Genomic DNA, 26,898 nt, shown 5'->3' on the forward strand with positions numbered 1-26,898 from the left:
TGGGTTCAGGGCAGTTAATGGCACAATAGGGCTAGAACAAAGAATAGATCATCCCATCACCACTTGGAAAGCTACTGAGATTGGCAATATTGAAAAGGCAGGGAAACATTCCCCAGACAATCAGCCCAAGAAGATCAAACTAGTGGACCCAGCCTTGACCCTTGGGAAAAAAATGCAGAGACTCCCAACCAGAAGACCCCCTAAAATCTGCAGACACACCTCAGGCACAGCCCAGACCACCCAGGTTGATGGTCAGAGGTGAGGATGCCAATCTTCAGGGAGGAATGGAGAAGGGGCAAAGAAGGTTGGAAGGGTATAATCAGGGCCCTGGGGACAATGGCCTTAGCTCTGCTGGCTGGAGTCCATTGGTCCCTAAACCAGTTTACAGGCAGCGTGAGAAGCAGCATGGCGTAGTGGATAGAACACGGGCCTGGGGGCCAGAAGTTCATGGGTTTTCATCCCAACTCTGCCGCTTATCTGCTGAGTGAACTTGGGCAAGTCACTTTACTTCTCTGGGCCTCAGTTACCTCATCTCTAAAATAGGGAGTGAGGCTGTGAGCTCCACGTGGGACAGGGACTGTGTCCAACTCAATTTGCTTGTGTCCACCCCAGCTCTTAATACAGTGCCTGGCACATAGTAAGTGCTTAACAAATACCATTATTATTATTATTACAGGAGAACCAATAAACTGCATTGCTGAGGACCTCTTGAGGTGTCATCTCATTCTTGGATCGGTAATTTTATCGGGGGAGTGGGTGGGTTCTTTTCTTTTTCGGGATGTTCCCTTACAGGAACCCCTGTATGTTGCTAACAGTTGTGGGCAACAAAACCCTTTCATAATCACTGCACAACAGGCTGATCTGTCCACTGCTGTGGTCTTCCAACAACCCATTGCTATGTTGTATTTTGGGGGACTGTGCTTTATTATGTACTGCTTTATCATACCATAGGCTGTTAGTAAAGGTCTCTGAACACTGTAAGTGTTCAGTAAATACCACCAATTGATCGATTGATGTCTTTATAGGATAAACATGCCCACCTACTTCTCCTCAAAAACCTGCCACTTTGGTATCTCAGTTGATTAATGTTAGAAATGCATTTTATTTGGTGACAGGAATAAAGGGACTACTTCCCAGCTGACCTCAGACCGGTATACTGTTACACCTTAATGGATTTAGTTAGCACTAGGGAATTGTGATCCCTGAGCTTCTCTCATTCAGCCTAAAATTGGACATTCTTTCACTTTGGATTGACATAGTTAAAAAATGCAAAAAATGTTCTCGTTGGAATTGCATCGCTGTCAGCGGATTCCTGGTTGTTATTGTTCTCAACTCTAAGGCACTGCATTCCTAGAGGATGTGTTTACTTTGGCTTCTTGAAGGGAGCATTGGGGTCACTCAAGTATGAAAAAGGCCTCTAGTTAAAAGTTTTAGTAACTAAGCGTTTTTAACTGCTGGACTATCAGCTGGACCAGGGTCAAGTGAATTGGACCTCATAGCAATCCTAGTTAACGGCATGTCTGTGGCTTTAGTAACTGCACCCCTCTAAAATACCCTATAGAACTTCCACAAACTTCCTAGATGGTGATGACTGGGGAAAACGTTTTTTACTTTCAGGAACACTTTTTGTTTTACAATGGTATTTGTTAACACAATATGCATCAGGCATTGTACTAAGTGCTGGGGTAGATTCAAGCTAATCAAGTCAGACACAGTCCATGTCCTCTGTAGGGCTCACAGCCTTAATCCCCATTTTGTAGATGAGATAACTGAGAGACACAAAGAAATTAAGTGACTTGCCCTAGATCACACAGCAGACAAGTGGCAGAGCCACTCTCAGGAGGACTGGCTACTTCATTGACAGGTCAGAACTTCTAGCTCATTGGCTGCAGGGGATGACTGAAGAGGTGACTTCTTTGGGAAATTCCTTTTTGAAAACTAATACGGTACTATCTATGTCCTTGATTGATCTCTATTTGGAAGTCCTAATCTGTTAGGTCAAAGGCATGACCCCTGGTCTCCCCACTATCAAAGCCTTCTATAATCATTATCTTCACAAACACTGTGGGATAGTCTTTACTGTTGTCTTTCACTCACCACATCAATCAATCAATTAATCACATTTATTGAGTACTTACAGTGTGCAGAACACTGTATTAAGCACTTGTGGGAGTACAATATAACAGAGTTGATAGACAGGTCCGATGAATGCGCTTCCAGTCTAGAGAAACTTATAGACAGAGAAACAGCATGGCTTAGTGGAAAGAGCACAGGCTTGGGAGTCAGAAGACATGGGTTCTAATCCTGACTCCGCCACTTGTCTGCTGTGTGACCTTGGGCAAGTCCCTTCCCTTCTCTGTGCCTCAGTTCCCTCTTCTGTAAAATGGGGATTAAGACTGTGAGCCCCACATGAGACACCCTGATTACCTTGTATCCACCCCAGTGCTTAGAACAGTGATTGGCACATATTAAGTGATTAATAAATACCATATTTATTATTTATTATTATTATTATTAGATGAGAATATTATCAATCGCCAGGTAAGCTTTCTTCCCAATATTGCTCAAATTTTTCTTTTCTTCTCTCCCCAACTCCATTTCTAAAATCCTTATTTAGGTTCTGATTATCTTGTTAGACTTCCCGTTGGTCCCCTGCTAAACCCCATATTACACTCTTTGTTCCTCCCAAGCAAATCTGCCTACAGAACTACCTCACCACAACAGAGTCCAAACCTTGCTTCACCATGGTAGCAAGGGTCAACATCATCATCAATCGTATTTATTGAGTGCTTACTATGTGCAGAGCACTGTACTAAGCGCTTGGGAAGTACAAATTGGCAACAGCCAGAAATAAGAGACTAACTACTGGGGGCAATGCTATTAGGGATAAAGATTTCTAACCTCAAAACACCCAGGGCATCTAGCAAGCGGTACAGGTTTAGCAGGAACCCTCATAAATAGCTGGCTAACATGGGTGGCAAAGACTGTAATAACAGTAATAATAATAATATTAGTTAAGCAGAAGCAGTGAGGCCTATTGGATAGAGAACAGGCCTGGGAGTCAGAAGGTAGTGGGTTCTAATTCAGGCTCCGCCATTTGCTGAGTGAACTTGGGCAAATCACTTAATTTCTCTGCACCTCAGTAACCTCATCTGTACAATGGGGATTAATAATTAGAACTGTGGTATTTGTAAAGCACTTACTATATGCCAGGTACTGTACTAAGCCCTGGGTTGGATACAAGCAAGTCAGGTTGGATGCCATCCTTCTTCCTCAAGGGGCTCACAGTCTTAATCCCCATTTCACAGAAGAGGTAACTGAGGGCCAGAGAAGTGAAGTGACTTGCCCAAGGTCACACAGCAGACAAGTGGCAGAAGCAGGATTAGAACCCATGACCTTCTAACTCCTAGGCCCGTGCTCTATCCACTAGGCCATGCTGCTGAGCCCCTTGTTAGCTTCACCCAAATGTTTACTACAGTGCCTGGTACATAGTAAGCACTTAACTAATACCATAAAAAAAGCACTTAATAAGTGCTAGGGTAGACACAAGATAATCAGGTTAACTTGTACCCTGACAACTTCATTCATTCAATTGTATTTATTTAGCTCTTACTGTGGGAAGAGTGTTGTACTAGTGCTTGGGATGGTATTATATAACAAGAAACAGACATAAGCCCACAATAACAATAAAAACAATAACAATAAATATTCCAACAATAAACTTACAGTCTAGAGGAGGAGCTTGCTGGCCTCTGGTAATACAGCACAGCATCAGCTCTTCATTGTCATCATTTTGGCCATGATCTTGGGAAGGCTAAATAGCCCCCAAATTAATTCTGTGTGGAGAGAGACCAATTAACTGAAAAGTGCATTTCAGTTCGGTGGAGAAAAAATATAGTTGTGTTCTTCTCAATGGGATTGGAAAGAAATTCAGTAGTACTTACTCAAGTTAAAGTCCTTAAACATCAATTACAGGGCTCAGAAACTCCATAGGCTAGAAACATAATAGGCTTTCCATTGGGGAATAAAATGATGTATGGCAAAACCAGATTCCAGAAAAGGAACTATGGAAATAAGAGGGAAAATGGAAAAGGGGAATAAGAAGGAAAAAACAATACCATTAAGGCTAGTCTGTTCTATCAAGGGAATGGAACAATAATAATAATAATGGAATTTACTTACTATGTGTCAAGCACTGTTCTAAGCTTCAGGGTAGATACAAGTTAATCAGGTTTGACAAAGTATTTACCCCACGTGGGACTCGCAGTCTAAGAGGGAGAATGGGCGATTGAATCCCCATTCTACAGATGAGAAAACCAAGCCCCAGAGAAGTTAAGTGACTTGCCCAAGGTCATACAGCAGGCAGGAGGCAGAGCCAGGATTAGAAGTCAGGCCTTTGACTCCCACACCTGCGCCCTTTCCATTGGGCCAATTGTTCCTCTGGGTTAGAGAATGTGAGCAATTACCTGGGCAACTTAAACAAAATTACAATATATTTTTGCCTCAATTTCACAGATATTTCTGAAAACGGCATTTTGGAGTTTTGTTGTTTCCATGAATTATCCAGATAATTGCTTCAGTTTTTCTTTCACTTTTAAGTATTGTAAAAGAAGAGTACGCCTTTTCTGATGGTGTACACCATCATGTAAATGAAGTGAAAAGCATTCACTAATAGTAGTATCCAGAGCCTGATAATTATGTCAATATGGTGTTCAACCCTGAGAAAGATTAGAAATCCACAGTGATATTAGGACAATTATAAACTATTACACCATGAATCAATAAATAAAATAAATTAAAAATAAACTCGTATTTGTTTAGTGCTATGTGCCAAGCACTGTACCAAGGGTAGATCCAAGATAATAAGGTCCCACATTGGGCTCATAGTCTAAGTAGGAAGCAGAGCAGGTATTGAATTCTCAATTTTGCAGATGAAGTTACACAAAGAAGTTAAGTGACTCGCCCAAGGTCACACCGCAGGTAAGTGGTGGAGCTGGGATTAGAACTCAGGTCCTCTGACTCTCAGTCCCATACTCTTTCCACTAGACCACACTGCTTCTCAATTTTGATAAAGATGATGGGTAGGCGGGGTCATCATAATATCCTGTTGGGTAGTTTGAGTGCATGTGTGTGAATGGGCATATAAATGAGCATGTGCAGACAAGTGGATTTATGGATGAATGACTGGACATCAATGTTGGTTAGTATAATAATAATAATTGTGGTACTTGTTAAAGGATTACTGTGTGCCAGGCACTGTACTAAGTGCTTGGGTGAATAATAATAATAATAATAATGATGGCATTTGTTAAGCACTTACAATGTGCAAAGCACTGTTCTAAGCACTGGGGGGGAATACAATGTGATCAAGTTGCCCCACAGGGGACTCACAGTCTTAATCCCCATTTTTACAGATGAGGTAACTGAGCCTCAGAGAAGTTAAGTGACTTGCCCAAGGTCACACAACAGACCTGTGGTGGAGCAGGGATTCGAACCCATGACCTCTGACTCCAAAGCCCAGGCTCTTTCCACTGAGCCACGCTGCTTCTCTATACAAGCAAATCGGGTTGGACACAGTCCCTGTCCCACATGGGGCTCCCAGTTTCGATCCCCATTTTACAGATGAGGTAACTTAGGCCCAGAGAAGTTAATTGGCTTGTCCAAGGACACACAGCAGACAAGTGATGAAGACGGGATCCAGTCTCCCTATGATGGTCTAATGTCGCTTCCTTTACTTCAGTGTTCCTCTTTGTCCGTGGGCCTGCTTGTCCCTTCTTTAGATTCCCCTTCTCCTCTGACTGCCTTAGGAACGTAGCCTACTTCTTAGAGAAGACAATCTGGCTGTTCTGTCCAAACCCCAGTCATCTTCCCAAACCCTGGAGAAACTGATCCGCACCCTCCGCTCCTCCACCGCTGATCTCCTCACCGTACCTCGCTCTCGCCTGTCCCGCCATCGACCCCCGGCCCACGTCATCCCCCGGGCCTGGAATGCCCTCCCTCTGCCCATCCGCCAAGCTAGCTCTCTTCCTCCCTCCAAGGCCCTGCTGAGAGCTCACCTCCTCCAGGAGGCCTTCCCAGACTGAGCCCCTTCCTTCCTCTCCCCCTCGTCCCCCTCTCCATCCCCCACATCTTACCTCCTTCCCTTCCCCACGGCACCTGTATATATGTTTGTACATATTTTTTACTCTATTTATTTATTTATTTTATTTGTACATATCTATTCTATTTATTTTATTTTGTTAGTATGTTTGGTTTTGTTCTCTGTCTCCCCCTTTTAGACTGTGAGCCCACTGTTGGGTAGGGACTGTCTCCATATGTTGCCAATTTGTACTTCCCAAGCGCTTAGTACAGTGCTCTGCACATAGTAAGCGCTCAATAAATACGATTGATGATGATGATGATGATCCCTTACCACGTGGGCCTACAGTTTGTGCCACCTGGTGGCTGATCAAACTCACTGCTCCTTTCCTTACCCTCTTCTCCCCATGTCCCTGCTCTCTGCTCACTGCTCTCCCACACTACCACCAACGCTGTTTTCATGGGCCCGTAAAACCCCCACGGCCCTGGACTAATTCCTGATTACTTAATCAATCAATCAATCGTATTTATTGAGCGCTTACTGTGTGCAGAGCACTGTACTAAGCGCTTAGTCCCTCCCAATTCTCCTCTCCATCACTGAGGCATCACCCTGGACTAATTCCTGATTATTTACTCCCTCCCACTTCTCCTCTCCATTACTGAGACATCACCCTGGACTAATTACTTATCTGTTGTATTTATTTTATTTTGTTAATATGTTTGGTTTTGTTCTCTGTCTCCCCCTTCTAGACTGTGAGCCCACTGTTGGGTAGGGACTGTCTCTATATGTTGCCAACTTGTACTTCCCAAGCACTTAGTACAGTGCTCTGCACACAGTGAGTGCTCAATAAATGTGATTGATTGATTACTTACTCCCTCCCTCTCCTCCTCACCATCACTGAGACCTCCCTCCTGATTATATTCCTTCCCCTGTCTTTCTGTCTCAAGATGGCTTCTCTCTTTCATTTTCTCTCTCCTTCTTCTTTCTCTCTCTCTCTCTCTTTTTCTGACACACACACACACACACACACACCCCACCCCTTCCACAGGGTTCATTCATTCATTCATTCAAATGTATTTATTGAGCACTTACTCTGTGCAAAGCACTGTACTAAGTGCTTGGGAAAGTACAATACAACAATAAGCAGTGACATTCCCTGCCCACAATGAGCCCACAGTCAATACAAATAAATAAAATGACAGATATGTACATAAGTGCTTTGGGGCTGGGAGTGGGGAAGAGCAAAGGGAGCAAGTCAGGGCAACGCAGAAGGGAGTGGGTTGCCAACCACCAGTAAAATCACACAGCCAGTCTGTAAAAAAGGAACTAGAATTGGCCACATCCATCAAGTAGTGCATACAATAAGCATTCAATTAATTTTAAATCACCTCCTTATACACTCTTCTCATCCCACTGTGTTGTCAGTTTTCCTCCTCTGTTTCTCCTTCCCTTGGCTTGTGGCAGTTTTAGTGAATTAAATCTCTCCAAATGCTGTGTTGTCCCATCCTCACCTTTCTGCTCACACCACTCTCCCCAACGAATCTCTGATCCCCCTCTCAAGTCTTTCCCCCTGCTGGCAATTCTCTCCCCGTCATGTCCACAAGACCACAACTCTCTCTTCTTCCAGAGTCTTCCTGAAATCCCCACCTCCTCCAGGAAGCCTGCCCCAGTGAAATACTACTACTCAAGATTTCGTCTTAGAGCGACCCTCATTATTTTTTATGGTATTTATTAAGCACTTACTATGCCCCAGGCATTGTTCTAAGTGCTGGGGTAGATACAAGATAATCGGGCTGGACACAGTCCATGTCCCAAGTAGGGCTCACACTTTTAATCCCATTTTACAGATGAGGGAACTGAGGCCCAGAGAATTTAAGTGACTGGCCCAAGGTTACAAAGCAGACAAGTGGCAGAGCCGGGATTAGAACCCAGGTCTCTTCTGACTCCCAGATTCTTGCTCTAGCCTCTAGGCCATGCTGCTTCTCAGTACCGCTGTATATGCAGCCATCCTTGGCACTTACCTACAGAACCATTCATAGACTCCTTACATACTTGCTGCTTCCCTTTCCACTCTTATGCCTCCAGCAATCTGAATTTTACCTGCTTCACTCTACTGAATCTGTGCTCACCAAGATACCTGAAGGCCACCTACTGCCTAGTGGATGTGGCAGTGTTAACCACTTTCTCCTCCGAGAAGCCTGCTCAGCCTTTTATACCCTGAAACAGTACTTTCCTAAGAGAAATTCTCCTCCTTTAACCTCAGCACAATAATAATATTAGTAACAATAATTATATTTATTAAATGCTTACTATGTGCAGAGCACTTTACTAAGCACTGGGGTAGATGCAAGGCAATCAGGTTGGACAGCATCCTGTCCCAGAGGGCTCACAGTCTAAGTACAAGGGAAAAATCCCTACTGACTTTTTTTGTATGTATCTTACATATTTGTCCTTGTCACTGTTTCAGTTGCTGCCAATGTGTCAATTTCCAATTCCCCATCCCCAACACACCTATGTTCATAGATTGTGAGCCGCTTGAGAGACAGGGTCTGTGTCTGTTGCAGTTTTAGTGCCATCTTTGACTTCTCTTCGTCATTTGCTGCCCACATTCAGTTTGTCACCAAATCCTCTGTTTCACCCATTACACTCCTGTCTCAGATTCTTATCATCTCCTACAGCATGATAGTAACAGACTTGTTAGTGTATTTCCAAGTCTCTCCCATTTCAGTTTATTCTTCATACAGTTTGCAGCATGGATTATCTTCTTAAAACATTATTTGGAACACATCACTCCTCTCTTCAGAAACCTCCATCGGCACTACCCATTTCTTCTTCTATAAACATAAAATCTAAATGGTGAATAGTAAGCACTAAATAATAATTATGGTATTTGTTAAGTGCTTACTCTGTGCCAGGAACTGTACTATACACTGGGGTGGATACACGCAAATTGGGTTGGACGCAGTCCCTGTCCCGCATAGAGCTCACAGCCTTAATCCTCATTTTACAGATGAGGGAACTGAGGCACAGAGAAGTGAAGTGATTTGCCCAAGGCCACACAGCAGACAAGTGGCAGAGCCGGGCGGGAATAGAACTCATGACCTGCTGACTCCCAGGCCGGCGCTCTATCAATTACACCATGCACTTAATAAATAGCATTAAAAACACCCTCTTGGGTTTTCAGTTAGCAGACTCCCTCAATCAGTCATTCAACTGATCAATGTCACCTGTTGAGGGCTTACAAAGCGCAGTACTAAGCACTTGGCAGAGTACAAATAAGGTAAGAAAACATAATCCTTACCCTCCAGAAATTTAAAATCTAATAGGGGAGAAAAAGACAAAATCATTTGTGGTTAAGAGGAAGATAATGGGAAGATGCATATAGAATTCCCTTTTACCTACCTTTTCCCTTCTCCCAACTAACTCCCAGCTTATACTCATTGCTCTGCCCAAGCTAACCTCCTAAATATATCTTCCACACAACTCTCCTATCTCTGATCCATTGCTCATGCATTTCCCCCGGCCTGGAATTCGTTTTCCTCTTGAAACTACTGAACTACATTCCTCTCCCTCTTCAGAGTTCTCCTAAAAAGCCACCTCTCCCAAGAGATATTCTTGACTATTCCCTCACCTTCCTGATAATAACACTCTATCAGCCATGTTAGCATATATGACAGGTCTGATTATCTTTTATTTACCTAATTGCTTATTTGTGTTTTCATCACTTGTATCTCTGATTTTAAAGTTTTACCTAATGCATTCTGTGATTTGTGTCCAATTGTCTCACCCACTGAGGGCAGGACAATGCCTTTCACTTTGGTTATATACAAAGTAAGCTCTTTGTGGGCCAGGAATATGTCTGTTTCCTGTTATATTGTGCTCTCTCAAGCGTTTAGTATAGTGTTTAGCACACACTTAAGCACTGAATAAATAGGACTGAACAAATGAATAATAAATGCTGTCATAAGTCATATTATGACATTAGTAATATTATTGTTAGCAAGCATTTACTAAGTGCTTGCTATGGGTTAAACGCTGGGCAGATACAAAGTTATCAGAACGGACACTGGCTCTGTACTATATGTGTTGCACTATCTATTTTATCCTATTTTACAGATGAGGAAACTGCAGCCCTGAGAGGTTAAGTAATTTGTCTAAGATCACACAGGAGGTAAGTGGCAGAACCAAGATTAAAAACAGGATTGCCTGATTCCTGCTCCCAACCTCTTTCACGAAGCCATACCACCCCTGGTATTGATGACGATGACTTTGAACAATATGATCACAGATGGCAAGGATTATTCCCTAAAACTGTAATGAAGAAGAAAAAAGCTTCTAAAAATATAGAAGTCAACCTAATAAAGAGATGTTATACGTATATGGATGTTTGAGTGTCACAGTCCTCTCTCTGGGTTTGACTATAATGCTACTTGCTTTTACCACAGCCTGGCTAGCCTAAGAGAGATATAAACAAATGAGCTGGCTCACCACCATTTACAAGTGGTTAAAAGCAAATATTAGCCATCATTAACAAGGAATTGAATGACTGTAAGCTTCTTGAAGGCAGAGAACAAGTGCTTTCTGTCTGTAATAATAATGATGGCATTTATTAAGTGCTTACTATGTGCAAAGCACTGTTCTAAGCACTGGGGAGGTTACAAAGTGATCAGGTTTTCCCATGGGGGGCTCACAGTCTTCACCCCCATTTTACAGATGAGGGAACTGAGGCCCAGAGAAGTGAAGTGACTTGCCCAAAGTCACCCAGCTGACAAGTGGCGGAGCCGGGATTTGAGCCCATGACCTCTGACTCCAAAGCCCGGGCTCTTTCCACTGAGCCACTCTGCTTCTGTAGTACTCTCCCAAGCACCCAGTGGAATTTTTGGCACTTAGGAGCCTCTTAATAAATATCTTTGATTGAGAGCTCAATAAATACCATCTACTGATTGATTAATTGACTGCTAATTGCTATCATCAACCTACAAATTCTCCAGAATTCCTTTATGGAAAATCAGGCCAGTGTTCAGCTTAATAAACAACAATAGAAGTGGAGATAGACAAGCTCTGAAAGGTTTGGACAGTATATTGTTTTATCCAGATTTGAGCAAATGCTGTTTTAAAGTCTTCACTAGAAAAAAGCCCACTTCTGGAGTGTGTTTCTGAAAGCGAAAGGGGAGAAAAACAAACTCAGTGATCATTGCATATAACCTAAGGGGCAAGACAGACAGACAAACTATTTACAAGAATGAGAACCAGAGCAAAATTGAGTTAATAACTGGAAGCAGTCCCTATAATGACATAATAAAGGATAAAAGAAAAGAATATATTGGGAAGTATGAAATAATAATTCTAATTATGGTATTTGTTAAGCGCTTACCGTGTGCTAGGCACTGAACTATGCACTTTGGAGGGTACAAGCAAATCAGGTTAGACACAGTCCCTGTCCCACGAGGAACTCACAGTCTCAATCTCCATTTTACAGATGAGGTACACTGAGACCCAGAGAAGTGAAGTGACTTGCCCAAGGTCGTACAGCAGACAGGTAGCAGAGCTGGGATTAGAACTCGTGACCTTCTTACTCCCAAGTCCATGCTCTATCCATTACGCCATGCTGCTTCAAAGAGAACTGCTCTAGATGGTTTCCTCCCCTCACAGTATGAGGTCCTTTAATTTCCTCCCAATGATCCTTGCAGTGATTCAGTCCTGTGATACTGAATCTTCTAGACTGTGAGCTGTACTAAGACCCAATAAATACTTCTTGCCCCCTCCCTACCAAAAAAAAATTCAGTAAAAGACCATTCTAAAGTTAGCAATAACATATTAGTTTCCAAATTGCCTAAGAGCTATCTATACATTTCCCTGAAGGGTTACTGTCATTATGAACTACGACCCTCTTATTTGGTGAAGGCTTCCAAATCACGTGGGCAAACTACCACAGTATCTTTCTCATCCATTGTCTAGGTGGTTTAAGCTACATTAGTCACTGAACTATAAACAAGGGGGCAGAGCCAAGGACTAGGGAATTGGGACATTCTGGATGCCCAGCTTCTACTCCTCCTACAGCAGCCTCTCTATCCCTGTCTATTGGCACAACCTCCCCTCCCCACAAACTGCAGCCCCCCTCCACTTCCTCTCTGTTCCCTGGAGTGGTGGCAGCAGCAGGGATATTGGCATGACACCCCTTGAATTCTCCTCAATCTCCCCCTTTCCTTGGGAGGGTTGGCCGGTGGCAGCATCACAAAACCCCCCAAACCCCGCCAGGGTGGCAGCAGCAGTTACATGACTGCCCTGAAGCCCTCCTCTGCCTGTCTTCTCTCCTCCGCACCCAACTGGGTGGAGATGAGTGTGGTTGGACAACGGGAATAACAACAGGGAAGGATACTATTTTTGATTTTTCAGAAATATCCCCTCTTTTTCTCTCAGTCTCTGTGTCCCACTATGATTTCACTATGTCATAAGGTTGGCAGATCTTCCAATCAATCACGTTCTGTCTGCAGGGAATAATCAGAGGACATGGCTCACAAGTGGGCTACAGATCAACCCCTTTGACTGGGTGGAGTATGACTATAAGCTCATTGTGGGCAGGGAATATGTCTGTTATATTGTACTTTCCCTAGTGCTTAGTACAGTGCCGTGTACACAGTAAGCTCTCAATAAATACGATTAACTGACTGATCAGATGTGGGCATCTAGGGCTGCTTGAAATCCAATCAAATGTAGTTTAGCCAAATGCACACCTGTACTGTATATCCATGTAAACAATTTTCTTCACATCCTTCCGAACTATCTCCTTTACCTTGATGTATCCACTTGGAATATCCTAATTATAATAATAATAAAAATGATGGCATTTGTTAAACACAAACGGTGCACCAGGCACTGTACTAAACTCTGGGGTAGATACAAGCAAATCGAGTTGGACACAGTCCCTGTCCCATGTGGGGCCCACAGTCTTAATCCTCATTTTACAGATGAGGTAACTGAGGCCCAGAGAAGTGAAGTGACTTGCCCAAAGTCACACAGCAGACAAATGGTGGAGTCAGGATTAGAATCCATGATTGTCTGACTCCCAACCTGTGCTCTATCCACTATGCCATGCTACTTCTCCTAGTGAAAGCTGCTGCTGAAATGGATAAAGATAAATGTCCTTTCCACACTGCCTCTCTGGTTTTTTCCTCAAGTAAAACCATTTCTAAAGTAGCTGTATTTTCACTCCCTTCTAGGACAAATCAAGATACGCAACTTTCTGCATCCAATGAGGAGACATTTTCTTTTGCCCACCTAGAGCTGTTGCCTACACATCGTATTTATAGGTGCAAAGTGTTTTACATTCTTTACAGTCAAGTCTGATAATCTGGGAAGATGATTGGGAAATTTCAGCCGTAGTTTGATAATTGCTGTAGTTTGCCCTCCTTGCTGCAGGTTGAATGTAATTGTTTTCCATAATGGGTATTAATCTCATTAATTAGGAGAAAGAGTATAAGCTATTTTACTACTAATGCGAATGAATTTACTGAAATCATGTTAGGACTAAGGTGTTGAGTAGATTTCAAGAAAGTACTCATGAGCTTAGTGACTCATTGCTTGTCAAGGAAAACCATCGTAGCTGTTTTCCCTTGCTGGTGCTAATAGATGGAATCAGAAAAACACATGTCCCAGCAGAGGCACTCTACCTGTTGTCCATCACCTCAAGTTGTGTTGCTTTCTTCTGTGAGGTGGAGGAGTCAGAACAATAGCCACGCTTTAGAAATGAGGTGACTAAACCCTATCCAGAAGGGCCAAGAATAGCAGGTGCAGGTGTTTTCTCTGCCTGGGAGGGTGTGAGCAGAGTTTTATAGGCTGCGAGCTACTATCAAAAGTTGATAAGAGAGGTTCTGGGTCATTGATTTGGAAAGTATTTCCCAAGTGCAAAATGTGAATCAACAGCAGCTGAAAATGGGCCATGTTCTCCACCAAAAATGATCCATCATCTAAGGTTAAAAGAAACAAACAACACAAAACTTAAATATGCAAGTTTCTATGAGGTTTCAACTGCCCAAGACTATACAAAGTGGAGACCAGTTGGCTAATTGAGGACTTTTTGAAGACTGTGGATGTGCCATCTTGTTTAATAAAATCTCTCAGCAGCATCATACATTCCTTGTAGTCAAGGAACATATTTTTTCCTTCTGCTGAATTCTTCTTCCAAGTGTCTAGTACAGCATCTGTATACTCAGGAGAGCACTCTCAATAAATAGGCACTTGATAAAAACCTTTACTGTTACTTTAGAATTCAGATTATAGCAGTTTGTGTTTTGTCCCATACCACAAAAATGAACAAATTCGCCATTAACACCTTCTTCAACATCAGTGGTATTTACCGACTGCTATGCAGAGCTTAGGTGCTTGGGAGAGTACAGTAAAACAGTAAAACAGAAATAGCAGACCCATTTCCTGCCCGGAATGAGCTGACAGTCTAGAAGGAGGTCAGAAATGAATATAAATAATTTAAAATATCTAATTTAGCAATAAGTACATAAGTGCTGTGATATGGGGGAGAAGGGAGTGAATATCAAATGCCTAAAGGTCACAGATCCAAGTGCAGTGGCCTGAAATGACCTATGGCAGACCTGTCTGCATCTTGGGTCTCAAAATTCCTGGGTTTATTAATAAGGTCCCCGTGAATTTTTCATTATGCATTTTTTCTAAGAAGCTCAAAATCCTTCATGGAGTCTTTGTTTGTCTTCTCATTTTCCTGACACCTTATCTTCTTGAATTTTGTGGGTTAGCAACACAAGGCATAGAGATGGGAAGTTACCTGTCTAGAGCCATTAGTATGTCTTTGGAAGGTTCAAAATTATAACTTGAGCCTTCCAATTCCTGTAATTCTGTTTTACTCTAGGAGACATTCCCAACTGGTTTCTGTTGTTGTTGTTGGAAGCACATCCAGATAATGATAAATGGAATAATCTGTGGCCAACTCCATTTCTCCCTTTCCTTCTCCCAGTGCCAAAGCCCAAGGGAGAGGGGAAGTATAATAATTGTGACATTTGTTAAGCACTTTCTGTTTACCAAGCACTGTACTAAATGCTAGGATAGCTATAAGATAATCAGGTCTCACATGGGACTCACCATCTAGTATGGTACAATATTTTTCAAATACTACTACTCACATGTGAGGTCCCTGTTTTATTATTATTTATAATTTATTTTTATTTGACTGAGTTTAAATAAACCCTATAAGCCCTAAGGGTGAGTTTTGGGTTAATGTGACTGGAGTGTTGTAGATTAATCAGGGAAGGCTTCATGTAGGAGGTGGGAGTATAAGAAAGCTTTTTAAAGTGGGGATTGCTAGTGCATTACTGGACTTTGTTAGTGCTAGCCCCATTCAGAATGGCCAAGCTGAAATATTACTGCAATAAAGACAGAGGTAAGAATGAAGCATAATAAACAGTTAATAAAAACTCTACCAACCAGTTTAGGACTGAAGACCAATTTCTAAACTATGTAAGGTTGAAGAAAAAAAAAATCTCTGGCTGTAGTCCAGAACATTTCACCTACAAACTGGTTTAGGCCAGTGAGACAGGATGTTCTGCAGAGCAAAGATCATGTGATTACACAGTAGGAACAAACATATGGTGTATCATTAACAAAATGCAAGGCTGCATTTCATGGCACTCTCCATGGTTAGTGACAAAGGCAAGCCAATCAAAAAAAAAAAAATGAGAGGTCAAAGGTTTATTTTGTTCAAAATACCTCTCATTTGCAAAAATATAGCTCCTTTTCCATACGGGAAAGCTGCACACATCCGTTGATCATTGAAGTGTGACAACTCATATGTGTTCAAACAACACCATTCTCTTCTGGCACAAAGTTGGGAATGTTATGGGGGAACTAAATTAATCATGTCGTATGGCATTTTGTTTTTTTTTTATTTGGAATATAGAGTTTGAGTGAAGCTAGGTTTGGTAGCCCAGGTGAGATCGAGGCAAGGATCATGTGGAATGCTAGACATAGAGCCTACATTCTAGCTTCTCTAGGGCACCACAAGCCTCTCCCACCACACAAGTTCCAACGCAACCCTATTTTCTTTTGAGTCAGAGGTACATTTCTCCTGGGAGGACTGCAGCAAAACCACACAACCTCATGCACCTTCAGTTTTGCAACAATTAGTAGGGATGGGACAAGCGTATCAGTCAATCTAGAAAGAAAACACAGTTCTAGGGTAACACAACACCACTCCCTGGATTGTGTCTTCAAAGGTTTATGTACCCAACTGGTCTTTTTTTTTTTATCCAAGGCAGGTTTCAGACTTTTGGCCATCTGCTTTCTCCAAGGAGACCCCTGACTGTGCATTATATTCCCCTCCTAGGATCCTCTTAACTCAGATCCTACTTCTGACTTAGGCTGAGCACTTCTAAATTCGTAACCATCACCTCCCCACACTGTACTGTGCTGCCATCCCTTTGAGATTGGGGCTTGAGACAGTTGTTTACGTTGTGTACTACTCCATTCCATCCTGCTTTAATCATATACATATAGCCTCAAGAAAAAAAAGCATGGAAAATAAATTTAAGACCCAGATTAAAAGTAATGTCATCAGGTCCCAGCTTGTGCATTAGAAAGGAAAAACAGTCTTTAGACACTATTACGCACCAGCTGTTTAGATGTCATCCCATTTGGTCAAGTTTTAAATCTGAGAATTAGGTTGATGAGTTGTTTTCATCCTCATGTTGTCATTACTATCTCAGAATGATGAGTGGAAATCTTGGGAAATCTTTGATGTTGACTTTTGGACCCATCTTACTTCTTGAAATGAAAATTATGATGGTATATAGCATACTTTTTTTGCCTTTTTTTGTCACTTGAAGCACATCTGCAGAACTAAGCAAAGCATAGTAGCAAATTGGATTCAAATTCACTTCAGTGGGCTCTGTTCTTATTAATGCAGATTTCAGCTCCCCAAAGTGATTTAAATTTGGAAGTACTACAGATAATTTGCCTCCAAATACTGTGTACAGGTGAATGATTGCCCAGGTCAAGAACCGGGAGAATTCTTAGCAGCTGAGAAAGAGTGTAGGGATGAGAGAATGAATGGTGATTGTCCTACAGATCTTGGAGGCCTTCTCTAAGCCCTCCTTTCCTTTCTCTCACTCCCTTTTATGTCTCCCTGACTCTCTCCCTTTATTTATCCCCTGCTCCAGCCCCACAGGACTTATGTACATATCTATAATTTATTAATTTATATTAATATCTTTCCTCTCTAGGCTGCAAGCATATAGTAGACCAAGAATGTGCATATTTATTGTTGTATTGTACTCTCCCAAGCACTTAGTACGCTGCTCTGCACAGAGTAAGAGCTCAATAAATATGATTGACTGACTGAGAATGCACGTGTGATTCATATTCCCCAATTTCAAAATCTCTAGAGATTGTCTTCCCTATTAGAATTAAAGTTCTTTGAGGATAGGGAATGTTTCTTGGCCTTCTAGTGCATTTTCCCAAAAGTTTGGAATAGTGCATTGCAGTTTGTAGGTACACAATAAATACCATTTCTATCAACTATTCAATGGCATGACTGAACACCTTTGTGCACAGCACTGTAGTAAGCATAAGGTTTAATACAGTGTTTGGCACATAGTAAGCACTTAACAAATACCACAGAGAGTACAGTAGAATCAGTATGCATTCATTCATTCATTCAATCATATTTATTGAGCGCTTACTGTGTGCAGAGCCCCCATGGGACAAACTTGTAACCTCCCCAGTGCTTAGAACAGTGCTTTGCACATAGTAAGCGCTTAATAAATGCTATTATTATTATTATTATTATTATTATTATTATTATTATTATTTCCAAGTGCTGGGAAGTACAAGTTTAAGAAGTTTGGGAGTGCATGATTCCAGCTCTCAAGGAGCTCATGATCTAATGGAGGAGAGAGTTGTTAAAATAAATTATAGATAGGAGGAAGAAATAGACAGAAAGGCTTTTAAAGTGGTATAAGTAAGCGTTTAGGAGACGCAGAAGTGTTCAAGTGGTGTTAGAGGGATTCTATGGTGGGGAGATTAGAAATTAGTCAGGGAAGGCATCCTGGATGAGACATGATTTCAGAAGGGCTTTGTAGATGGGGAGAGCAGTTGTCTATTAGATGTAAGGGGCAGGGAGTTTCATTCAAGGGGTCAGCATGATCAAGAGGTCGGCAGTGAGAGAGACAAAAATGAGGCAGAGTGGGGCACAGATAACTTGAGAGGAATGAAATATTTAAGATAATAATAATAGTAATCTTTATGGTATTTGTTAAGTGCTTACTATGTGCCAGGCACTGTATTAAATGCTGGTATGGATACAAGCAAATCAGGTCAGACACAGTCCCTGGTTCATGTGGGGCTCACAGCCTCAATCCTCATTTTACAGAAGAAGAAACTGAAGCCCACAGAAGTAAAGTGACTCACCCAAGTTCACACAGCAGACAAGTGGCAGAGCCAGAATTAGAACCCATGACCTTCTGACTCCCGGGCCCATGGTCTATTCCCTATGCCACGCTACTTGAGCAGGTGTAGTGGGAAATGAGAGTGGATAAATATGAGGGAGAGAGCTGACTGAGTACCTTAAAAGGTCAGGAGTTGCTGCTTCAATTGGAGAGGAATAGGTGACTACTAGAGGGTTTTGAGGAGGGGGTAGACAGGAACAGAGGAGCATTTTAGAAGATTGCTCTGGGCGGCAGAATGAAATATGACTGGGAAAGAGGCAGGGAGTTCAGTGAGGAGGGGGTGCAGTATTCAAACTGGCATATGACAAGTATATAGGCGATGGTCTTTTGGATGGAGCAGAAGGATCTGATCTTGTAGATGCAGCGTAGGTAGGGTTGACAGAATATGTTGACAGACCGAATAGGGGAGTTGAAAGAGAGGGAGGTGCAAAGATAATGCTAAGGTTACTGGTTTGAGGGATGAGGAAGATGGTGGTGGAAGATAGTAGTACCAATATTACTGAGAAATATTCATTCCTTCATTCATTCAATCATATTTATTGAGCACTTACTGTGTGCAGAGCACTGTACTAAGCTCTTGGGAAGTACAAGTTGGCAACATATAGAGATGGTCCCTACTCAACAACGGGCTCACAGTCTAGAAGGGTAAATATTATGCAGGAGACTATTTAATTCCATAACTGGTAAGGATATGATGAAGCTACTCAGAGAAATAATAATAATAATTATGGTATTTGTTAAGTGCTTACTATGTGCCAAGCACTGTTCTAAATGCTGGGGTAGATACAAGGTAATCAGGTTGTCCCATGTGGGGCTCACAGTCTTAATCCCTATTTTACTGATGAGGTAACTGAAGCTCAGAGAAGTTGAGTGGCTTACCCAAGATCACACAGCAGACAAGTGGTGGAGCCAGGAATAGAACCCATGTCCTCTGACTCGCAGGCCCATGCTCTTTCCATTCTTTCTGAAGCAAATAACTCATTAAGCACATCTCATAATGTCTTAGGAACATGGTGTTAATGGTTAAAGCTAGAGCCAAATCCTAAAATGAAAAACGAGGAGAGGCAGTGTGGACTAGTGGATAGAGCACGGGCTTTGGAGTCAGAAGGACCTGGGTTGTAATCCCAGCTCTTCCACTTATGTATGATATAGCTTTGGGGCAAGTCACTTAACTTCTCTGAGCCTCAATTACCTCATCTGCAAAATGGGGATTGAGACTGTGAGCCCCACCGGGGACTGTGTCCAAAATGATTAGCCTGAATCCACTCCAGCACTTAATATGGTGCCTGGCACACAGTAAGCAAGCTTAGAACAGTGCTTGGCACATAGTAAGCACTTAATAAATACCATCATTATCCTTATTATTAAAAATATCACTAATAAGAAATCTTAGTTGGGTATGGGGAAAGAGCCCAACACCCCTTTCACTTTCGACCTTCCTCTTACCCTGCTGGGGACCCAATGGTGTCAGCTTCTTCTCTATCACTAGGCCCTGGGACTTTTGTGCATCATCATCAGGGGCACTTATTGAGCACTTACCATGCACAGAGCACTGTCCTAATCACTTGGGAGAGTACAGTGCAACAGAGTTGGTGGAAACGATCCCCACCTACAATGAGCTTTCAGTCTGGACAGAGCTCCCAATCTTCTGCAACCCCAGAACGTTTCTCAGGAAACTTCTCAAAAAGATAAAAGAAAAAAATAAGGAAGTGTCACGGAAGGACCTCTGTCCACATAATTTAAGGCATCACTTGTAGCTCTTGGACCTCGGAAATGGAAATATTATTACTTAATATGAATCACTTTTGTTTCTCATAGAAAGTTACTGGTTAGTGACTCACCTCCATGGAAACAAGATTTGTGACTTTCTGGCCCACACAGAACATTTAAAAAGGAGGAAATTGCTTTATTTCACTAGCCCGTTGAATTCCAGTTTTAATGTTAGGCTGTACTCTGGCATTATCTTTGAAATAATAGAACTTCCTGAAACATTTTTTTTCCTTTAGACCAGCTAAATCAGGCAGCAAATTATATAATTGTCTTCTGAATCTCAAGAGTTTTAAGGCGACAAAAAAGGTTCTAAAAGCCACCTGGGGTACAGGGTGTGGACAATTGTGCAACAAGATATGAATAGAGTAGAACAATTTAAAGATCACAATTAGGAGTTTGTACTTTTTTATGGTATTCGTTCAACACTTAGTATGTGCCAGGCAATATACTAAGCGCTGGGGTAGATAAAAGCTAATCAAGTTGGGCACAGTCCATGCCCCACATGGGTCTCACAGTCTTAATCCCCATTTCGATAGCTCAGCTGGTAGAGCGGCGGACTGTAGTGTGGCTACCCCACTGGAGGGATCCTTAGGTTGCTGGTTCAATTCCAGCTCGAAGGTGGCGTGTGTTTTTAGTTAGAAAATGTCCCAGCTGTCACTTTTAGAGAAGCAGTGTGGCTCAACGGAACGAGCATGGGATTGAGAGTCAGAGGTCATGGGTTCAAATCCCGACTCCGCCAACTGTCAGCTGTGTGACTTTGGGCAAGTCACTTCACTTCTCTGTGCCTCAGTTCCCTCATCTGTAAAATGGGGATGAAGTCTGTGAGCCCCACATGGGACAACCTGATCACCTCGTATCCTCTCCAGCGCTTAGAACAGTGCTTTGCACATTGTAAGCGCTTAACAAATGCCATCATTATTATTTTGCAGATGAAGTAAATGTGGCACAGAGAAGTGAAGCGACTTTCCCAAAGTTGCACAGCAAAAAAGTGGCAGAGCTGAAATTAGAACCCAGGTCCTTCTGACTCTCAGGCCCATGCTCTCTCCACTAGGCCACGCTGCTTCTTATCCTGGTTAGGGAATCGCTGCTGTAATTTAGCTCTTAGGTAAAGATCCGAGTCAAAATAATTTGTTCCTCGGTCTAGCATTGAGTAGGAAATATATTTTTAAATATTATTCTGTGAAAATGATTCAAGCCTGAAATTTGTCTTTTGAGGGCTGAAAGGCTATTTTCTTCAATCTATCAGGATGCAGCTTGATGGGCAGGAGGGAAGTGAAAATAAACCATTTCATGTGATATATGACTTTCAAGTATCCCAATCTCTTTGTTTCTTTTCACTCTGTCCATCATTTAAAGAAAAGGAATTTTCAGCTTCCATTCTGTAATGACAAGCATGGCCTAGTGAATAGAGTATGGGCCTGGAAATCAGAAGGACCTGGGTTCTAATTCTGACTCCACCACTTGTCTGCTGGGTAACCTTCAAGTGCTCAGTACAGTGCTGTGCACATAGTAAGCAGTCAATAAATACGATTGAATGAATGAACCTTGGGCAAGTCACTTAACTTCTCTGTTCCTCAGTTACCTCATCTGTAAAATGGGGATTAATAATAATAATAATTACTATTATTATTATTATGTTTCTTGTTAAACGTTCACTTAAGCATTGTTCTAAGCCCTGGGATAGGTACAAGTTAATCAAGTTGGACACAGTCACTGTCCCACATGGCCTCGCACTCTTAATCCCCATTTTGCAGATGAGGTAAATGAGGCACAGAGAAGTGAAGTGACTTGCCCAAGGCCACCCAGCAAGACTGTGAGCCCCATGTGGGGCATGATTCATTTGTATATATTGCAATGCTTAGTACAGTGGCTGACACATAGTAAGTGCTTAACAAATGCCATTTAAAAACAAAACAAAAAAATAGGTAGGCCCTCTTTCTAAGGGAGATACTGGCATAAGATTCTGATTTGTTCCAGCATTTATATTCTTCAAAGGTGAAGCTAACTTAGGGAGGGATGACCTGTGGTTCTTTCTGCCTTCAATTAATTAATTAATTAATTCAATCTTATTTATTGAGCACTTACTGTGTGCAGAGCACTGTACTAAGTGCTTGGGAAGTACAAGTCGGCAACCTATAGAGACGGTCCCTACCCAACAACAGGCTCACAGTCACAGTCATTCCCATTCTTCCTTCTTCTTAGATTATGAGCCCCAGATGGTACCTGATTATCTTGTATCTTTCGTAGTGCTTAGTAGATTGCTTGGCACATAGTAGGTGCTTTACAAATACCATAAAAAAGATATAGGAGCTAGTGCACAATTCTGCTTTTCCCCTATTCTCCATCTGCTACTGATGAGTTAACCCTTGGGTGCAATGTTCCTGTGAAGGCGCTCAGGGCCTGAGGATAGAGAGTATTTCCTTTCCTGGTAGTAATGGTATTTATTGTGCTCCCCTTTGCAATGCACTGAACTAAGCCCTTGGGAAAGTACAATGCTCAAGACACATTCCCAGCACAAGGTGTTTGCCCTCTAATGGGCGAAGACAGACATAAAACTATTTTCAGCAGTGGAACCAGGATAAATGAATGGTCAATCAAATAAACATGCATAGACAAGCAATGGGGAAGTTTAAAAGAAGGAACATAAATACTAGAGGTAACTATAATCAAACCTATTCTCCTCTCTAGGATTCTAGCACTGCTCAGTGGAAAGAGCACAGGCTTGGGAGTTAGTTAGGGGTCGTGGGTTCGAATCCCAGCTCTGCCACTTGTCAGCTGTGTGACTTTGGGTAAGTCACTTAACTTCTCTGTGCCTGCCTCAGTTACGTAACCTGTAAAATGGGGATTAAGATTGTGAGCCCCATATGGGACAACCTAATTACCTTGTATGTACCCCAGCATTAGACGAGTGCTTGGCACATAGGAAGGGCTTAACAAATACCAACATTATGATTATTATTATTTGGTTGACTAATAATGTATGTGCAATTTTTAAGTTGGTAGCAAAATGCTAAAGAATTTTATTTTCTTACAAGCTGAGTAAAGCGACCCCATGGAAAGGGAGACCAGGTGAGTAGCTTGGTGTCTAGGGCTAAAATGCAAAATGTAAATTGTAAACGAGCAAGTGACCAAGCCATATTCTGCTCATTTGAATCACAAGGTCATAGGCAGGATGCTTTGTTATCTACTGGGGAGAGAAATTAGGAAATGAATGAAACCATTCAAATTTAGGAGTAATGGGGAAGATAGCTCATAGATCACCAGACCCTCAAGGGGACAGGGTCCGTGTCTATTTCTTATCTTACTCTTTCCCAGTGCTTCATAAAGTGCCCTGCATACAGAAAGTGCTTAATAAATGCTATGACTGTTACTACTACCTTCTCACCTCCTTTGGCCCTCATGACAATTACATCTTCCACACCAGAGCCTTCACTGGCCCATTCCCACTCTCTATGTTCCTCCACTTCTCAACCTTCTTATCCTCCTGCCAGGCCCAGGGTAGGAGAGGGCTAAAGTGGGTGGGTAGCTAAGTAAGGTTTTCTTAATCTGAACTGATGTTTATAACCTCTGAAAACTTTAAGAGGATGCAAACCCGAAGAAAGATGGGCCACGGCGTGACTATTGTGGAAAAGAGACAGGGATTCATGAGTCGGCAGAGAAGTAATTTTGTTAAGGATGTGTTTCTGATGTAGGGATGTTTAAACAGGCTTATTAGAAGTGCAAGGTAACTAAAAACAATCAATCAGTAGTATTATCGAGCATCTTCTGCATGCAGACCTCTGTCCAAAGCATTTGGGAGTGTTCAGTAGAATTAGGAGATGTGATTTTTGTCTTCAAAGAATTTACAACCTTCCTACTGGATCCTGAAATGATGAGGATATTTCTAAAATATTGAACAGTTTAGGGCTTCACAATTTAAGGATGATGGATCTTTGGCAAATAAGAATTAGGAGAAAGATGAAAGAATTACCAGGAAGAAAAGAAGCACAAGGATAATTTAATTGTTTTCAAGTCTTTTGGTAATGTAGAGTCAGAATTGGTCAGCCAGCTGCTCTCCATGGTCAATGAAAACAGGAGACAAGGAATTCTAAGCTTCTCGTGGGTAGGGAATGTGTCTATCAACTGTGGTAGTGTACTCTCAGAGAAGCAGCATGGCTTAGTGGAAAGAACACAGGCTGGGGAGTCAGAGGATGTGGGTTCTAATTCTGCCTCTGCCAGCTGCCTGCTGTGTGACTTTGGGCAAGCCACTTAATTTCTCTGCACCTCAGTTACCTCATCTGTAAAATGGGGGTTAAGACTGTGATCCCCCTGTGGGACACCCTTATTACCTTGTATCTACCCCAGTGCTTAGAACAGTGTTTGGCACATAGTAAGCGCTTAACAAATACCATAATTATTATTATTACTCTCCTAATGCTTAGTACAGCACCCTGCACAAAGTAAGCACTAAATAAATATGATTGATTGATTAGGTTTAAGCTGGAATCTAGCTTATATTCTAGTAAGGTGATATGTGTAATAATAGATTGCCTTAAGTGACAACAAGGTAGCAGGGGACCAGAAAAAGGGCATTAATGTTTTTTCATGGGCAGATTGTTCAAGAGTGTAAGAGATTCTTTATTAAAGACCCTCAAGTTGTGGATTTAGACTCACCTTTGGCAGTGTCATCGACCTGAAGGCCATCTCTAAGAGGTGACATTTCAAAGTCAGTCGTGGCTAGAGGTAAATGAATCTGCATCCTTTCTACTGTCAAGTTCTCCCCCGCTAACATTTTGTGCAAACAGGAGACTGCAACGCTTAAAAGTTTCGCAACATAAAGTCCATGTACCCTGTTTACAAACCGGCCCTACTGATCAGATTTAAACTGACGACAGATATCTGAATATTTGCCTAAGCTAAGTTGGCCCAGGCTTTTTGCCCATGTTTGGTGCAGCTTCTTGCAAAAGCTTCCTCTGGCATTTCTTTGGCATTATGTCATTCACTGTTGTTACCTTTCTAGATCTAGGATGATGAAATATCAAACGGAGTAGTTATTTGAAAGGGAGTGTGTGGATCTCAGCTAGTTTCCTTATGAAAAATTATGACATATAACGACAAATTAATCATTTCCTGATTTTATGAATTTTCGTTGTTCGTAGGCAACTGAGGACTGACTCAAGAAATACTTAGGTTCAGTGACGGTCAAAAGAATGTACTGTAAATTTACCTATATTTAGGAATATTTGAAAATGAAATAAAATTTAGATTTTTCTAAACTGCCTTCCCGATTGTTAATCTCTTTGCTAGTGAAATATCCCTTCTTCCATATTTTGGCCTTTTTCTTTTGTCACATATTGATTTCCTTTACTATAAAATAAAGTATTATTTTAATTGCCATGATTATAGTTTGGACTGCACTCTGCCCCATTGAAACATCCTTGTTTCTCTGCCAGCATTGGCCATTGGTAGGCTAAGTTCTAGGAATTATTTGTCTTTAGTTGGCAGGGATATGTTGAAAATGTGGCAATTACGACAGTAGTATCAGAATCAACAGCACTTATTATTATTAATAATAATAATAATAATAGTCACATTGTTAAGTACTTACTGTGTGCAAAGCACTGTTCTAAGCACTGGGGTAGATACAAAGTAATCAAGGTGTCCGACATAGGGCTCACAGGCTTCATCCCCATTTTACAGATGAGGTAACAGACCCAGAGAAGTGAAGTGACTTGCCCAAAGTCACACAGCTGACAAGTGGCAGAGCCGGGATTAGAACCCACGGCATCTGACTCCCAAGCCTGAGCTCTTTCCACTAAGCCACGCTGCTTCTCTATCTACTGAGTGCAAAGCATTCTACAAGGTACTTAGAAATTATTCAGATGTATAAAACCCAATCTCAGCCTCGAGGTGGTCATACTGTAAATACGAAAGACAGGAAGATGTAAATCCACAGAAGTGAACAGTGAGCTGGATTCAGGAGTATTCAGAATAAACCCTGATTAGATTTTTCTAGCCCCTTTCAGGGTTGCACCTGGAGAGTTTCCAGTAAGTACTCTACTAGTCTTGGCTATGGGAGGGAGAGTCAAGCAGAGGCCTATCCATTCCATTCCTAGCTTGGGCAGTGGCTAGCTATTGGAAAGCAATCTGCTACAAGTCAAAGCTCAATCATTCATTCAATCGTATTTATTGAGCGCTTACTGTGTGCAGAGCACTGTACTAAGCACTTGGGAAGTACAAGTTGGCAACATATAGAGATGGTCCCTATCCAACAGTGGGCTCACAGTCTAGAAGTGGGCTCACTCATGCTGGGCAGCAGCAGCGTGGGAGAGATTCGAGGGTGGAGACTCGAGTTTTCTGGGCAGAAGGTGACAAAGGTAAACCATTTCCGTATTTTTACCAAGAAAACTCTATGGAAACGCTACCAGAACGATTGCAGATGGAGAGCGGAGCGTTCTGGGACAGATGTGTCCGTGGTGTTGCTTTGGGTCAGAAACGACTCGACGGCATAAGACAAGATTTTTCTAGAGAAGACTTAGCTGGAGTGATATGAGAGAAGAGAGCAAACAAGGAAGAGGAAATACCCCAAAAGGGACCTGGTTC

The 26,898-nt window shown here is 42.0% G+C and overlaps 2 non-coding genes across 2 annotated transcripts; both read left to right on the forward strand.

Annotated features, from left to right (window-relative positions):
- The first annotated feature begins 20,842 nt into the window (after positions 1 to 20,842).
- On the forward strand, positions 20,843 to 20,936 carry TRNAY-GUA. The gene is made up of 2 exons: positions 20,843 to 20,879; positions 20,901 to 20,936. It is a non-coding gene; the product is annotated as a tRNA-Tyr (tRNA).
- Positions 20,937 to 26,311: 5,375 nt separating this feature from the next.
- Positions 26,312 to 26,453, forward strand: LOC119929415. Its single transcript, XR_005451540.1, has one exon. It is a non-coding gene; the product is annotated as a small nucleolar RNA SNORA7 (small nucleolar RNA).
- Positions 26,454 to 26,898: the final 445 nt, after the last annotated feature.

This window comes from Tachyglossus aculeatus, chromosome 5 (genome assembly GCF_015852505.1).
Source record: "Tachyglossus aculeatus isolate mTacAcu1 chromosome 5, mTacAcu1.pri, whole genome shotgun sequence".
In the NCBI taxonomy this organism is placed as follows: Eukaryota; Metazoa; Chordata; class Mammalia; order Monotremata; family Tachyglossidae; genus Tachyglossus; species Tachyglossus aculeatus.